The following is a 14,894-nucleotide window of genomic DNA, read 5'->3' as shown; positions in this document are numbered from 1 at the left end:
CCAAATGTGTGCTACTGTTGGGTGGGCCTGAGCCCAAAGTTGGTGGGCCCTGGCCCACCCAGGCCCACCTGTGGCTACGCCACTGGGCTGAAGAAACAAATACCTTTTACAGAGCTATCAGTCTCCTGGGGACCAGTACACGTCCAACCAGGAACAAGTGAACTGAAGCACTGTTCTGGATTCCCAGAACCCAGGGGCAGACTGACCATATGGGCAACCAGGCAGTGCCCAAAGGTCTAGGGCTGTGGGGGGGGGGCCCAGTGCTTCCCTCCCACAAGCCCGATGTGTGACGTCCTTCTCTCTCCACCGGGACTGGGACGCTCCCGTTCCCGAAGCCCTCCCTGTTGCAGGCAGGGACACCGGCAGCTAAATTTGTAATCTGCTGCTGGCACCAGAACCTCCCTCTACTGCAGCCTGCCCCCTTCTGACATTACTTCCTTCTTCCACAAGCACAGGCCACAGCAGAGGGAAGTTTCAGTGTCAGTGGCAGATGGCCGATTTAGCTGCAGGACTAAAGGAAAAGATCAGTGGCAGGCAGGGCCGCCGAGAGACTGGGCCAGGACGCCCCCGGGTCCCTGCCCCCACCACCACTCCCCCTGCCCCCTCCATCCGCCACCGGCCCGGCCCCCTGCATTGAAATCACAGCACCTCTCACCTCCATGTGAAAGTGCTGCAGGCAGCAGGGCAGCAGATCGCTTCCCTTCGGGCTTCCTTCCCTCCCTGTGTCCCACCCTCGCGGAAGTTACGTCAGACGAGGGCGGGACACAGGGAGGGAAGGTGGCCCGAAGGCAGGCGAACTGCTGCCTGCAGCACTTTCACACGGAGGTGAGAGGCACTGTGATTTCAATGCAGGGGGCCCGTCCCGGTGGCAGACGGTCAATAACGGAGAGCGGGTGGGACTGCAGCGCCGGGCCCCCCTTGGAGGCCCGAGCCCGGGGAATTTTGTCCCCGCTGCCCCCCCTCTTGGTCGGCCCTGGTGGCAGGGGGAGAGGGAGGCAACAGGACTGAATGGTGGAGGGGGCAACAGGACCGGAGTGGGGAGAAGCAGGACCAGAAGGAGGGCAGCAGGACTGGAGTGGGAGCAGCAGGATCAGAGGGGGCCCAATGGTCCTCATTGCCCAGAGGCCCAGATCACTGCCAGAACCCCTGAGTTTCCCAGCACATCTACAGAGACTGTAAGCACCTATTTTATACTATTTGAAACACTGTTACTAAGGAGAGCAAGGGAGCAGTGGCGTAGCAAGGGGGGCTGCCACCCGGGACGGTTCACCGTTGCACCCCCCCCCCCCCCGGGTGCAGCACAATGACATCCCCCCCACCCCGGGCACATCAACACCCCCCAACGACCCAGTGCCTACCCTCCTCAACTCCGTCCAACCAGCTCCCGCACCCTACCTTTAAAGAAATCTCAGAAGCCGAGGCAAGGCGCAGTGCCTCGCGCCTGCATGTAAAAGAAGTGTGGATCATCTCATCGGGCCTTCCCTCACTCTGTCTGTTCCACCCTTGCAGAAATAGGAAGTTGCGTCAGCGGAGGGCAGGACAGACAGAGTGAGGGAAGGCCCGATGAGACGATCCACACTTCTTTTACATGCAGGTGCGAGGCACTGCGCCTCGCCTCGCCACAGCTTCCGAGATTTCTTTAAAGGTTGGGTACGGGAGCTGGTTGGACGGAGCTGAGGGTAGGCACTGGGTCTGGGGGTGTTGATGCGCCGAGGGTGGGTGTCATTGTGCTGCACCCGGAGGGGGGGAGCTGGCAGGGAGCACCCCCCTTGAGCTGACACCCGGGGCGGACCGCCCCCCCCCCCCCCCGCCCCCCCTTGCTACGCCACTGCAAGGGAGATAATATCTACATATTCTCACAAGAAAGACTTACTAGAGAGAGTATTCTCTTGGAGGGGCATTTTTGAAAGGGACGTCCAAGTTTTGATTTGGACATCCTCGCAAAAAGTCCCGATCCAGGGGTGGGGAAACCCGCATTTTCAAAACAAGATGGATGTCCATCTTTTGTTTTGAAAATACCGTCAGGGACGTCCAAGCCCTTAAATTTGGTTGCCCCTTGACATGGGCGTTTCTGATTTTCGGCGATAAACGAAACCAAGGACATCCACCTCAGAAACGACCAAATGCAAGCCATTTGGTCGTGGGAGGAGCCAGCATTTGTAGTGCACTGGTTCCCCTAACATGCCAGGACACCAACCGGGCACCCTAGGGGGCACTGCAGTGGACTTCAGAAATTGCTGCCAGGTACATAGCTCCCTTACCTTGTGTGCTGAGCCTCCCAAAACCCACTCCCCACAACTGTACACCACTACCATAGCCCTTATGGGTGAAGGGGGGCACCTAAATGTGGGTACAGTGGGTTTCTGGTGGGTTGTGGAGGGCTCGCTGTTTCCTCTACAAAAGTAACAGGTGGGGGGGGGGGCTGGGTCTGCCTGTCTGAAGTGCACTGTACCCACTAAAACTGCTCCAGGGACCTGCATACTGCTGTGATGAACCTGAGTATGACATCTGAGGCTGGCATAGAGGCTGGCACAAAATATTTTGCAAGATGTTTTTTGAGGGTGGGAGGGGGTTAGTGACCGCTGGGGGAGTAACGGGAGGTCATCCCTGATTCTCTTCGGTGGTCATCTGATCATTTCGGGCACCTTTTTGTGCCTTAGTCGTAAGAAAAACAGGTCCAGGTGAAAACGTCCAAGTGCTCATCAGGGACGTCCTTCTTTTTTTCCATTATGGGTCAAGGACATCCAAGTGTTAGGCATGCCCAAGTCCCACCTTCACTACGCCTCCAACACGCCCCTGTGAACTTTGGCCATCCTTGCGACGGAGTGCAGTTGGGGACGTCCAAAATTGGCTTTCGATTATACCGATTTGGACGTTTCTGTGAGAAGGACGTCCATCTTCCAATTTGTGTCGAAAGATGGGTGGCCTTCTCTTTTGAAAATGAGCCCAATAGTCTCACAAAGCAGAAAGGTTGTAAAGGAGCTAAATTAACATTATAAATATCGTTGTTTATCGCCTCTGCCAAAGAGGCTGCCTCTGCTATGATTATTGTCCAAGTAATTGCCTTAAAAGACTTTAAGTAAACTAACTGGGTCAGGACACCAGTACCAGAGTTTTAACTCCTAAACCTAAACCTTCAACTGTCCCCTATCCCTGATATGTCCTGTCTGTCCTAACCCTTATCCCTTACTTGTCCTGTCTGTCTGTCATAATTAGATTGTAAGCTCTATTGAGCAGGGACTGTCTCTCCATGTTCAAGTGTGAAGCGCTACTATAGAAATGATAAGTAGTAGTAGTAGTAGGGTGGTTTAACTTACTAAGTGAAGCATGCAAACAGTCTCCCAGCATCTTGTGGGTCCTGGCCATGGACCCGACCAAATAAATACTGTTGTGTGAGCAGTTCCCCATACAGTCTCTGGGCATAGATATGGGATCTGTCTTACTCCTCAAAATACAAACTTTTACCTCCCTAGTAAATCAGTCCAGGCCAGATATTGTTCTGAATCAAGGATTTAGTGAAAGTCTTATGGGGGTCTTGCCAGAAATCATATAATGGCAAAGTAACAAAATATTAAACAGTTACTGTTAATTAGGCTATGCTTGGACTCTCCCTTTTAGGTGAAGAACTCGTCTTCTCTAAGTCCTTCCTCAGAATATCTCGTAGAGCTGGAGCCTGAACTCAGATGTGGTCATAGGTACAGTATTGCAGGTCCTGGCCTCCTTGTCACAGATCCAGTTGTCCTCCGTATCTTCTCCTTTTCCAGGATTAGAGGCTCCCTGAAGCTCTTTGGTGTTCTAGAGATGCTTACTTCCTCACAATCCTTCACTTTTCTGTTAGCAGTGGTCCACTGGCTTATCCAGCACAGACTCCATCCTCTGAGTTGCTGATTCAGTCCCAGATCTGCACCATGGTGGTACAATGGCTTAACCCAACAAAAACCCAGATAGTCATTGAGGCCCTCATGATCAAAAGCAAACTCTGGCACTAGAGGCTGTTAACGCCATACTAGCGCCAGAGTTTGCAGCCGACCCATGATCAGAGCCCTCGAGTGTCTGAAACAGCACACTCGAGGGCTCTCAGCACAAGTAGCATGCAAATGCATGCTAAACAGGGCTTCTAGCGCAATTAGCTTGCAAATGCATGCTAATTGGCGCTTAACGCATTCATCCCCAATGATCAGCGACCAGCGCGCCAAAGATTGGGTCGCTGGCCGCAGCAAAATCAACGCCAGCTCCGAGCTGGAGTTAGATTTTGCGGATCATTGGGGAGGAATGGTGAGCCCTGTCCAGCATGCAGGCCCCCCTTCCCCCCAAGGCAAATGCGAACAGGGGGCTGGAGGTCCGGTGGACCTCTGGTCCCCCCGATGATCCCCCTCCCCCATGTTCACGGAGGGCTGGAGATCCGGTGGGTCTCCAGCACCCCCGAACCCACGCCGCCTCCCGAAAAACGCTATCCTACCCTCCCACCCACCGACGGGGGGGGGGGGGGTTGGAGGATCGGTGGGTCTCCAGCCCCCGAAACCCCCAGAAATCGTTGATTGGCTGCCTTCGGCCAAAGGATCTCTCACTGTGATCCATCGACGGACCTCCAGCCCACCCCAAATCCTCCCCCCAGCGTTGTCCTTAGATTCCCTGGTGGTCCGTGGTGTGCTGTGGTGTCGTGACACCCCCCCTCCCGGCCCCCCTACCTTTTGTTGGAGGAGGGACGCAGCCTGCCTGCCTCCCTCCTCTTCCAGTAGCCCCGGAAAAGCTTCTATTGGACCGAATTGGACCAATAGAAGCCCCGGAAAAAACCACCGAACTCACACAGCGGTGACGGGAAAACCGCCCAAAAAACCACATCCCGCGGCCGGCAAAATTTTCCCGCCACCGCTGGCGAAAACCCGCCCAATTGGGTGGTAAAACCGCCCACCCGGCAACATTGGTCTGAAGCCATAAACTCCACCCCCCAACAACATTGTAAAAGGGGCAAGGCTTCAAATACCAGGCACAGCAGCAGGATGAAAATGAGCAGTTTTAGAGATAAGCAGGGCTATATTCTGTATCCAGAGGACATGAGTGGATTCCTGTTAGGAAAGGACAGCAAAGTGAAGCCAGTTACACATGTGATCTAAATTTGTTTAGAGAGTCTACAGTTTACACAGTTTCACCCCTGTTTCTCCTTTTCTCCAGGATATACATGTTCAGGTCTGCAAGTCTCTTCTCATATGTCTTGTAACGCAAATCCCATACCATTCTCATAGCTTTTCTTTGCACCGCTTCAATTCTTTTTACAACTTCAATTCTTTTTACAACTACTAAGAAATCCAGGGGGGCAGATGCCAGATCGTATGCTCTATATTTTGGTAGTGCCATGGTACCTGTGGCTTTCTCTGTTCCAATGTATATGAGCTATAAGGTGGACACTGCGAGATGCCTAGGGAATAAGACACTCCCTGAAAAACATGTTTTTGCAATGCCCACTGTCTGCTTCAACAAAAACAAACACACAGCTGTCATTAGCACTAACCGACTCCTACCCTCTATTATCAACTGGCACATTTTAAAGTGCTCAGCAAACTATGCTCCTAACAAACCATTCCAGTCCTCAATTAGTGCTTACACATGGAAATCAATCCTCCTAATGCCACTGGGCACAGAAGGAGCAAGTCAATTGATTCACTGCCAGTATGAAGTGCCAAAGTGCACAGCCATCTGCTGGGCTTCTGATGCGTTCACAATAGGGGCATCACCTTGTTCCTCCCTGTCTAACAAACAAAAACACAGACACTCACATACATATGCATAGCCCAAGCCACGCAAACAATCACAAAAAAATATCCAGCCTTGCTGACATGTACAAACACACAGAAAAAGTCCACTGTCATCCATTCATATAGATCTACATATGCAAACATCTAACCTCACACATACAGATAAACATACAACTGTATAATCTTTAAAATTTCCAGTATTGTCTTATAATGTCTGCTGCTTTAATACTATTATGTATTTCACCACCATGTAACACATAACCCTCTGTAAACCAAATGTATATTCTCTTCTACTTCCAGTATCCATGATGAATTGTAAGCCACATTGAGCCTGCAAAGAGGTGGGATAATGTGGGATAAAAATGCAATAAATAAATAAATAAATAAATAATATCCAATCTTTCGCACAAAAACATATACATAGAGATCTTTATCCTTGCCCACATATTAAAAACACAGAACGAGAGATGATACCAGTAGAAAAGGTCCAATAGATTTATTCACCCTGTCTGCTATGTTGTCACATATCTGTTCAATCTTTCAGAAAGGATGGGGAGGGGGGAGACGGATAAGGGATTGTTTGTGTGTGGTGGGGGATAGGATGAAGTGGGAGAATGAATTGGGGTAAGAAGGGACAGACTATAATGAAAAGATATAAGGAGAGAGTAAAGGAAGAAAGAAATAGGACAAAGAGGAGCACAAAAATAAAATGAAAAGAAATTCTGGCACATTTTACTTTTTAGTTTTTTCAAAGTAGATTTGTAAAATGATATATAGTATTCAGTAAAACATGGAAACCCACCTCCCCGCTCCCCCTGTTTTCTATTTCTGTTGATGGCTCTCTCATTCTCCCTGTCTCCTCAGCTCGAAACCTTGGGGTCATCTTTGACTCTTCTCTCTCCTTCTCTGCTCATATCCAGCAGACCGCCAAGACCTGTCGTTTCTTTCTTTACAACATCCGTAAAATCCGCCCCTTTCTTTCCGAGCACTCTACCAAAACCCTCATCCACACCCTTGTCACCTCTCGTTTAGACTACTGCAATCTGCTTCTTGCTGGCCTCCCACTTAGTCACCTCTCCCCTCTCCAGTCGGTTCAAAACTCTGCTGCCCGTCTCATCTTCCGCCAGGGTCGCTTTACTCATACTACCCCTCTCCTCAAGACCCTTCACTGGCTCCCTATCCGTTTTCGCATCCTGTTCAAACTTCTTCTACTAACCTATAAATGTATTCACTATGCTGCTCCCCAGTATCTCTCCACACTCGTCCTTCCCTACACCCCTTCCCGTGCACTCCGCTCCATGGATAAATCCTTCTTATCTGTTCCCTTCTCCACTACTGCCAACTCCAGACTTCGCGCCTTCTATCTCGCTGCACCCTACGCCTGGAATAAACTTCCTGAGCCCCTACGTCTTGCCCCATCCTTGGCCACCTTTAAATCTAGACTGAAAACCCACCTCTTTAACATTGCTTTTGACTCGTAACCACTTGTAACCACTCGCCTCCACCTACCCTCCTCTCTTCCTTCCCGTTCACATTAATTGATTTGATTTGCTTACTTTATTTATTTTTTGTCTATTAGATTGTAAGCTCTTTGAGCAGGGACTGTCTTTCTTCTATGTTTGTACAGCGCTGCGTATGCCTTGTAGCGCTATAGAAATGCTAAATAGTAGTAGTAGTAGTATTTTGTAAATATAAGTAAAGTGTTATTAGTCTGTACACCGCTCTGTACTGTTTTATCAGCTAGAGCAGTTTAGCCAGTGCACTTTTTCTAGTGAAAAAGGTGCCGGTACTCAAATGCTAGGCCACCTTTCAGGGGTGGGGGTAATCACTGAGGGACCCTCCCTACAATAGCCAGGCCCCCTGCAACTAGTCACAGAACCTATGACAAGGCACAATTGGTGTGTAGAGCCTGAGCTCTTTCATTAAAACTTGGGGTCCATGGGACAATTTTAGCAGACAATGGAAAAGGTGCCAGTACTCAGTACCCCCTCAAAAAAAGCCCTGAGTTTAGCAAATTCAATGAATTATAATAAACTATATACATTTATGCCAATTAGCTACAGAATCACTGTAACATCTTAAACTGAATGGCAGAATTTTATGTATTTATTATTTTTGAACTGGTACTTTGTGCTCCTCTGAGCCTCTAGCTCCATTAGAACCAGGGCTGGCATCTGGCACTATGAGTTTTCATTCACAATTACCCCCACCCCAGCATGTCCTGTCTAGTCATTGTAGTGATGGTCCATGCATCAAGGCTTCTGGAAATATCAGCTTTTTTGAATGTAATAGGCTTTGAGCTGGTATTTGGGAAGACAAAGAATTAAGGGGCCTATTTACTAAGAAAATACTAACCAGCCAATATTTATTAGGAGTTATACATTTTCTGGTGTGTATTTTAAAAAGTTAGGGGGCTCATTTTCAAAACAGAAAAACATCAAAAAGCGGCACAAAATGGCAGATGGACATTTCTTTGGCCAAAACGTCCAAATTGCTATTTTTTAAACCCATTTTTAACATTTTTCTATGCAGTTCATCTGCAGTGCATCCAAATAACAAGGGGGTGTATCTAGGGCATGTTGGGGGTGGGATTTGGGCATTCCCAGAACTTGGATGTTTTTCAGCCATAACAGAACAAAGCAAAAATGTCCAGGGCTAAAAGTTAGACATTTTAATCTAGACCTGTTTCAATCACGACTAAATCACAAAAAGGTGCCCTAAATGACCGCTGGAGGGATTAAGGTATGACCCTCCCTTACTCCCCCAGTGGTCACTGATCCCCTCTCACCGCGAAAGATCTAAAAAAAAAAACCTGTATATACCAGCCTCTATGACAGCAGCCTCTATGACTACTTCAGATAGTATGGCCAGTCCTATTAGAGCAGCAAGCAAGTCCCTGGAGTAGCCTAGTGGTCAATGCAGTGCACTGAACAGAAGGAGACTCAGGCCCATATCCCACTCTATTACACTTGTGGTGGAAAGTGTGAGCTTTCCAAAACCCACCAAAAACCTACTGTACCTACATATAGTTGATAATTGCAGACGGGGCTATTGTAGCAGTGTACAGTTGAATACAGTAGGTTTTTGGTGGGTTTTGGAGGGCTCCCCATAAAGGGGTAATGCTGAGATGTGTATCTGGGGCCTTTTATGTGAAGTTCACTGCAGTGCCCCCTAGACTGCCCTACTGCTCTGCTGAGATGTCTGTGTGGCCAGTGCACTAAGAATGCTGGTCCCCCATATGTCCCAATGGCTTGCTTAGTGCATTTTTTCCCTTGGACTTTTCAAAAATGATCACAAAAGAAAAATGCACTGAGCACAAAACATCTAGGAAATGGCCAAAGATCTTTTTCTGGTTCAAAATTGCTATCTTCACCACTTGATTTTTGGACGTTTTCAGCAAAACGTCCAAAATCAGATTTAGACATCATATTGAAAATGCCCCTCTATATGAATCATATTGGACTGTTTAAATCACTAAACAGCTCAATATTATTTATTTATTTATTTATTTATTTATTTTATTTATTATTTAGATTTAGATCACACCTTTTCAGTAGTAACTCAAGGAGAGTTCACTTAGGTATGCAAGGTACAGAACAGCGCTTAGTGCTTATATGTGTAACATTAAATATTTGGCATCAATCCATGTATAAGTGCTAGCATTCTATAAAACTGATGCGCTATTGGTCAGTGTTCCACCTAAGCTGCACAGTCACGCAGCCGCACACCTTTTTTAAACTCCTGTGTAGCAGTTCTGTACTGCCATGCAGCAGGGTGACTGGGACTTTCCCTATCTCCCTCCCCCCCCCCCCCCCCCCCCCCCCCCGTTGCTACTGCTGCTTCTTCAGACCAGCAGCAGCAGCAGCAAAACAAATTAAAGCCATTGCAGAGCCAACTCTGCATACATGTGACTGCTGGTCCCACTCCCTCTGTCAACTTCCGGTTCCAGGGCAGAGCTGGCAGCTACACCTATGCAGTGTGAAAGGATAAAGGGTCATGGATTTGATATACTGCCTTTCTGTGGTACAACCAAAGTGGTCAGGGTTCATCAATGCGTGAGGGAGGTAGTGAATTAATTCTCCATGTACTGCACAGAGTGTAAAGGTAGTCCGCAGGATATATTTAGGCCCTAGCCAGCTCATTTTCGAAAGTGAACGCCGGCCATTTCCCGACATAAATCGGGAGATGGCCGGCGATTTCTTAAAAGCGGCGAAATCGGTATAATCGAAAGCGGCATTTTTGACAGCATTGCCGCTTTCCCGTCGCGTCGCCGACGAAAGTTCAAGGGGGCGTGTTGGTAGCTTAGCGAAGGCGGGAAATGGGCGGGCATGGACGTGGCTACCAGATGGCCGGCTTTCGCCGATAATGAAAAAAAAAGCGGCGTTAAGCAGTATTTTGTCGGGTTTACTTGGTCCTTTTATTTTCACAACCAAGCCTCAAAAAGGTGCCCCAACTGACCAGATGACCACCGGAAGGAATCGGGGATGACCTCCCCGTACTCCCCCAGTGGTCACCAACCCCCTCCCAAACTAAAACAATAACACGAAAAACCTTTTTTGCCAGCCTGTATGCCAGCCTCAAATGCCGTACCCACCTCCATGACAGCAGAATGTGTTCTATCCTCTCACAGCCTTTCCCTGGTTCTGATGTGGCTCTCGGGTGAGTGTGACACCTTTTCTGTTAGGTGCACTGCAGAGTCACATCAGCAATGCATTGTAGTGGGTGTAGGGTACTGGGCTGGACTCCCATGGTGCTTTTCCCCCTGCTAACTGGGTCAGAGTGTGTCCAGTTTTGTTTTCGGTAGTCCATGAGGTAGTGGCCATTTTTGTCAGCCACTTTTAGATCCCTTTCATGTGTTACCCACGTTAGCGAACTTAGTTATTACCTTGAATTTAGCTGAAAGAGGGTATTGTACACCATTCTGCCAGCTCTGACCTACTGCTAATCTCAGTACCAGGGAGACTCTTTACCAGTGGGGCACAACCTCTGATCTGCAGTTAACTGTGAGTAAACGTGCTTATTCAAATAAAGGACTTTTTCAAAGAGATTAGTCTTCAGGTGTCAAATGGTGTGCCAAAGTTATACAGCAGCAACAAGTCCTAGAGGCCTGCGTGTATGCAGGCCCCTGGAGCACTTTTAGTGGGTACCGCAGTGCACTTAAGGCAGGCGGACCCAGGCCCATCTCCCCCTACCTGTAACACTTGTGCTGGTAATGGGAGCCCTCCAAAACCCACTGTACCCACATGTAGTTACCCCCTTCACTCCTAAGAGCTACGGTAGTGTTGTACATGTGTGGGTAGTGGGTTTTGGGGGGGGGGGGTTGGGGAGCTCAGCCCCCTAAGCAAGGGAGCTATGCATGTGGGAGCCTTTTCTGAAGTACACCGCACTGATCCCTAGGGTGCCCAGTTGGTGTCCTGGCATGTGAGGGGGACCAGTGCACTACAAATGCTGACTCCTCCCACGACCAAATGCCTTGGATGTCGCCGGGTTGGAGATCACCAGCATTTTTTTCCATTATCACTGAAAAACAAAACCGGCGATCTCAACCCCGGCGAACTCTGGCATTTGGCCGGGCTAAACCGTATTATCGAAAAAAAAGATGGCCGGTCATCTTTTTCGATAATACGATTCCGGCCAGCTGTAGCGCAGCCGCCAAAATAGATTGCCGGCGATCTGTTTGGCCGGCGACGTTCGATTATGCCCCTCTAGGTTAACAATGCCTTTTGGGAATTTGCTGGGTAAAGGGTGCAATGCAACGTGAAAGGGTGGGGGTTGCCAGAAGGCCAGGACTGGCCTTTGTCGCCTTTATGGAGATGGGGATTTCATTTCCTCCCCCTTGTCCCTCCACTACAATCAGGCACAACCACACAGGGAGGCATTTGAGATGACATATGTAGATTTTAAAAGCTCTTGGCAGTCCATTATGTGAGGTCCATGAAGAAATTAAAAGTCTTAATTTAGGAGGCACTATCCTATAGCTGATCGGGAACCGGAAGATAGAAAATAGATTGAGATGGATGGGTTAACTCTTCGAGTGGAGGAACAGGAACAGTGGAGCACCACAAGGATTTGTACTGAGATCAGTGTCTGGTTGATCAAAAATGATATAGTAGCAGAAGTGACATGTGAGTTGATTAAATCTGTAGGTTGCATAAAGTTATTCAAAGCTTTCAAATAGCAAGTAGATTGTGTGGAAGTGCGGGAGGACTTTGGGAGAAGAAGAGATGCACATAGGAAGGAATAGTCCCAGATTATAGTAACACCATGAAGACTTTCGCTCAGGGCGTGCTGGCAGCCAAGGGGCGAACAGTGCTAGGATTTTTAAAGAAAAGAATAGGAAATAAAACAAATATCCTAATGCCTCTGTATCACCCAATGGTGTGCCCTAACTGCGAGTATTACATGCAGATCTGATCACTGCATCCAAAAGAAAAAGAGGGAGGGATAGGGTGCAGGTCATAGGGCACAAGTCCCGCTGCATCTTGTTGGAGCTGGGGCTGGAGTGATTTTGGCAGGGCGATTTTTTACAGGTTGATATTGTGCTGGGCCCTAGGCAAGTGCATTATTGTGGGACCCAATAGTGGATTCCCATTTGAACCTCTGTCTCCTCCACTTCCATTTTCTCTGGCAGTCAACACCAACTGTTTTCTGAAGTGCCATGGAGAGACTGCTTGAGAAGGGGTCTGTTACATTGATAGGTTTGATGGCATCTATTCATACAGGAGAACCTTCACTTTCTCCACACAGGGTGCAGCAGTGTAACGGTACAGGAAAACCACTGATACTTCTTGTGACGGATAGGGACGCTGTGGGTTTATGTTGAGCTGCTTCAGGTGCTTTGATCTTGCTCACAATACATTGTTTTGGATGCTTGGTGTGCCTGGGTAAGTTCTTGGTGCCTTTTGGACACTTCATTCTCAGAGCTATCCCTCCAACTTCTGTCACCTCGCTGCGGTAGCTAGCTACCATGTAAGTTTAGGGATGATTGCAGCTTTATTATGCCAATTTAGATTTATGCCTATCACAGTTTTCAATTGGGAGCACCACATGAAAACTTTGGGATCCATTTTGGCATCACTCCCTTAAATCTAGGAGGCTCTGTAAGGTCTATCCTCTGGTGGATCCATCCCCTGTTCACCCCTTTATGGGTGACATTCCACCTCAATATTGGCTTTAGGAAAAGGCGGTGCTCGCACCTCAGCAAGTATGGGCAATACTACCTACCACCATGTTGCAAGCTGATGTGTGAACGGTATGTGTGATTTGGGGGATAATTATGCCCCTTTGGGGAACAGAATCCTTCATTGCTCGGCAGTGGGAAAATATCTTTTCTTACTTTGGCCTTTGCCCCTGGGCAGGCGCTAGTTTTAAGGTAAGAGCAGTTGGCTTAGCAGGGTTATAAAGAAGTGCTGGCATAGTGCCAAAAACAAGGCAAGAAAAGAAAGGTGAGTGAGCCATTATTATGATGAATTTGGGGCACATCCATTGTGTGTACCTGGGATATGCAACAGAGAAACCATTTTACTGTTTTGAAATCTGATAAATTTTGAAATGAATTGGTTACTGCTGAAACAGGATATTGGGTGCAATGGACCTGGGTCTGTTTCAGTATGGCAAAGGTTTATATTCCTATTCCTGGCATCCATGCCATATTCCTGCCTTCTGTCACTTGGGCTATGTAGCTATCGCAGGAATGTCGGCGTTTCAAAGCCGGGTGGGTATTTATTTGCCCATAATAAGGTATAATAAGCACGGTCCTAATTCTCCTGACGTGTCTATGTGCTTGTGTGCCATTGGCTGCTTTGCTAGTTTTCTTTAATCCTGTCCTGGGAATTGGGAGGCCTGAGCCAGTGGACCTAACATGTAGCCAACACTTTGTTTTACTATGTTTTTGGTGGGTATACCTTAAGGTTTCTCCTATCCCTGGTGTTATAGGTTGATTGGCAGCATGTGTGGCAAGCTTGGAAAATCCTTGACTTGATTCTTCACCAGTGTGAGGCCTTCATCTCAGGTCACAGATACCAGGCTATAAATTTGTGCCATTGCATTTGAATTTTAGACATCAGATGAAGTATCTTGATTGCACGAGTGAAATGCCTCTTCATCTGGATTACATGAGTAAAATTCCTCTTCATTGTTCTTCCTTTCTTTAATTAAATTTCTAGTTGTGCGGTTAGTCTGTATAGGACTATAGGATTTGGATTTTCAGTGGAGGATTACTTTTCTGTTGGGGAGTTGGTTTGTCATTCAGGAATTTTGCTTGGGTAATATATATCCCCTCTAAGGTATTTATGTATTGGCACACTCTCTCTTTCATGGATTATGTGTTCACCAATTTCACCAATGTCTTGGAATAGAGTATCGTTGGGGCTCGGTTGCTGGTGGGGCTCGTCCATTTATGTCAGCCGTGCAGTTAGCATCCGAAAAAGAGCAGGAGCACCTCTTGTTGCATCACCCGCTTGGTCAGAATTGATGGGTGCAGCACATTGTTTGTTTGTTTTGGGGGGGGGGGGTTGCATACTCTAGTTTCATTTTCCTTTGGTTCTGTTGCTCATCATACTTGAAATCCCCAGTTTGGGTTGTGATGTTGTGGGGTTTCTTTTTTTCTTTTCTTTTTACTTCCTTGCCATTATTGTTGTGCATCGACTGGTGTGATTAGATGTCTCATTTGGATTCACCTCTCTGACCTTCCTTTTGTGAGGCTTGTGTTCCCTTGTGGAAGGTTGAGTCATCAGCCAGACTAGTGTCATGCATACACATCTTCAGCCTTCAGAATAGACTGCACTGGTGTTTGTCGGTGTCTGTGTCTCTGTCTAGCAGGGAGTAGTTCATTTGCTCTAGTGGGGCATCCCACTAGACTGTCTCTATTTCTTGGAAACTCCTCACAAAGGTTCTGTCCTGCTATACAGTCACGAGTATGTGGATCTTGTCAAGGTCAAGGCCTGGTAAGGCAATTTGTTTCATGTGGTCTCTTTTGGGTCTCAGTTCAAGCATCAAACAATGGCATCCTTCACCAAGAATAAACAGGAGAGTATCTGCTGCAGGTCACTGGGATGGGGATGACCTATTTTCTCCAGTAGATCAGAACTCCTTATGGACTGCTGGCTATGTCAGGGCCAGTGAGTAGCACATGGCTCCATG

Source organism: Microcaecilia unicolor, chromosome 10, assembly GCF_901765095.1.
Source record: "Microcaecilia unicolor chromosome 10, aMicUni1.1, whole genome shotgun sequence".
Lineage (NCBI taxonomy): Eukaryota > Metazoa > Chordata > Amphibia > Gymnophiona > Siphonopidae > Microcaecilia > Microcaecilia unicolor.
The sequence above is the reverse complement of the archived record's forward strand: the minus strand, read 5'-3'. Positions refer to the sequence as shown.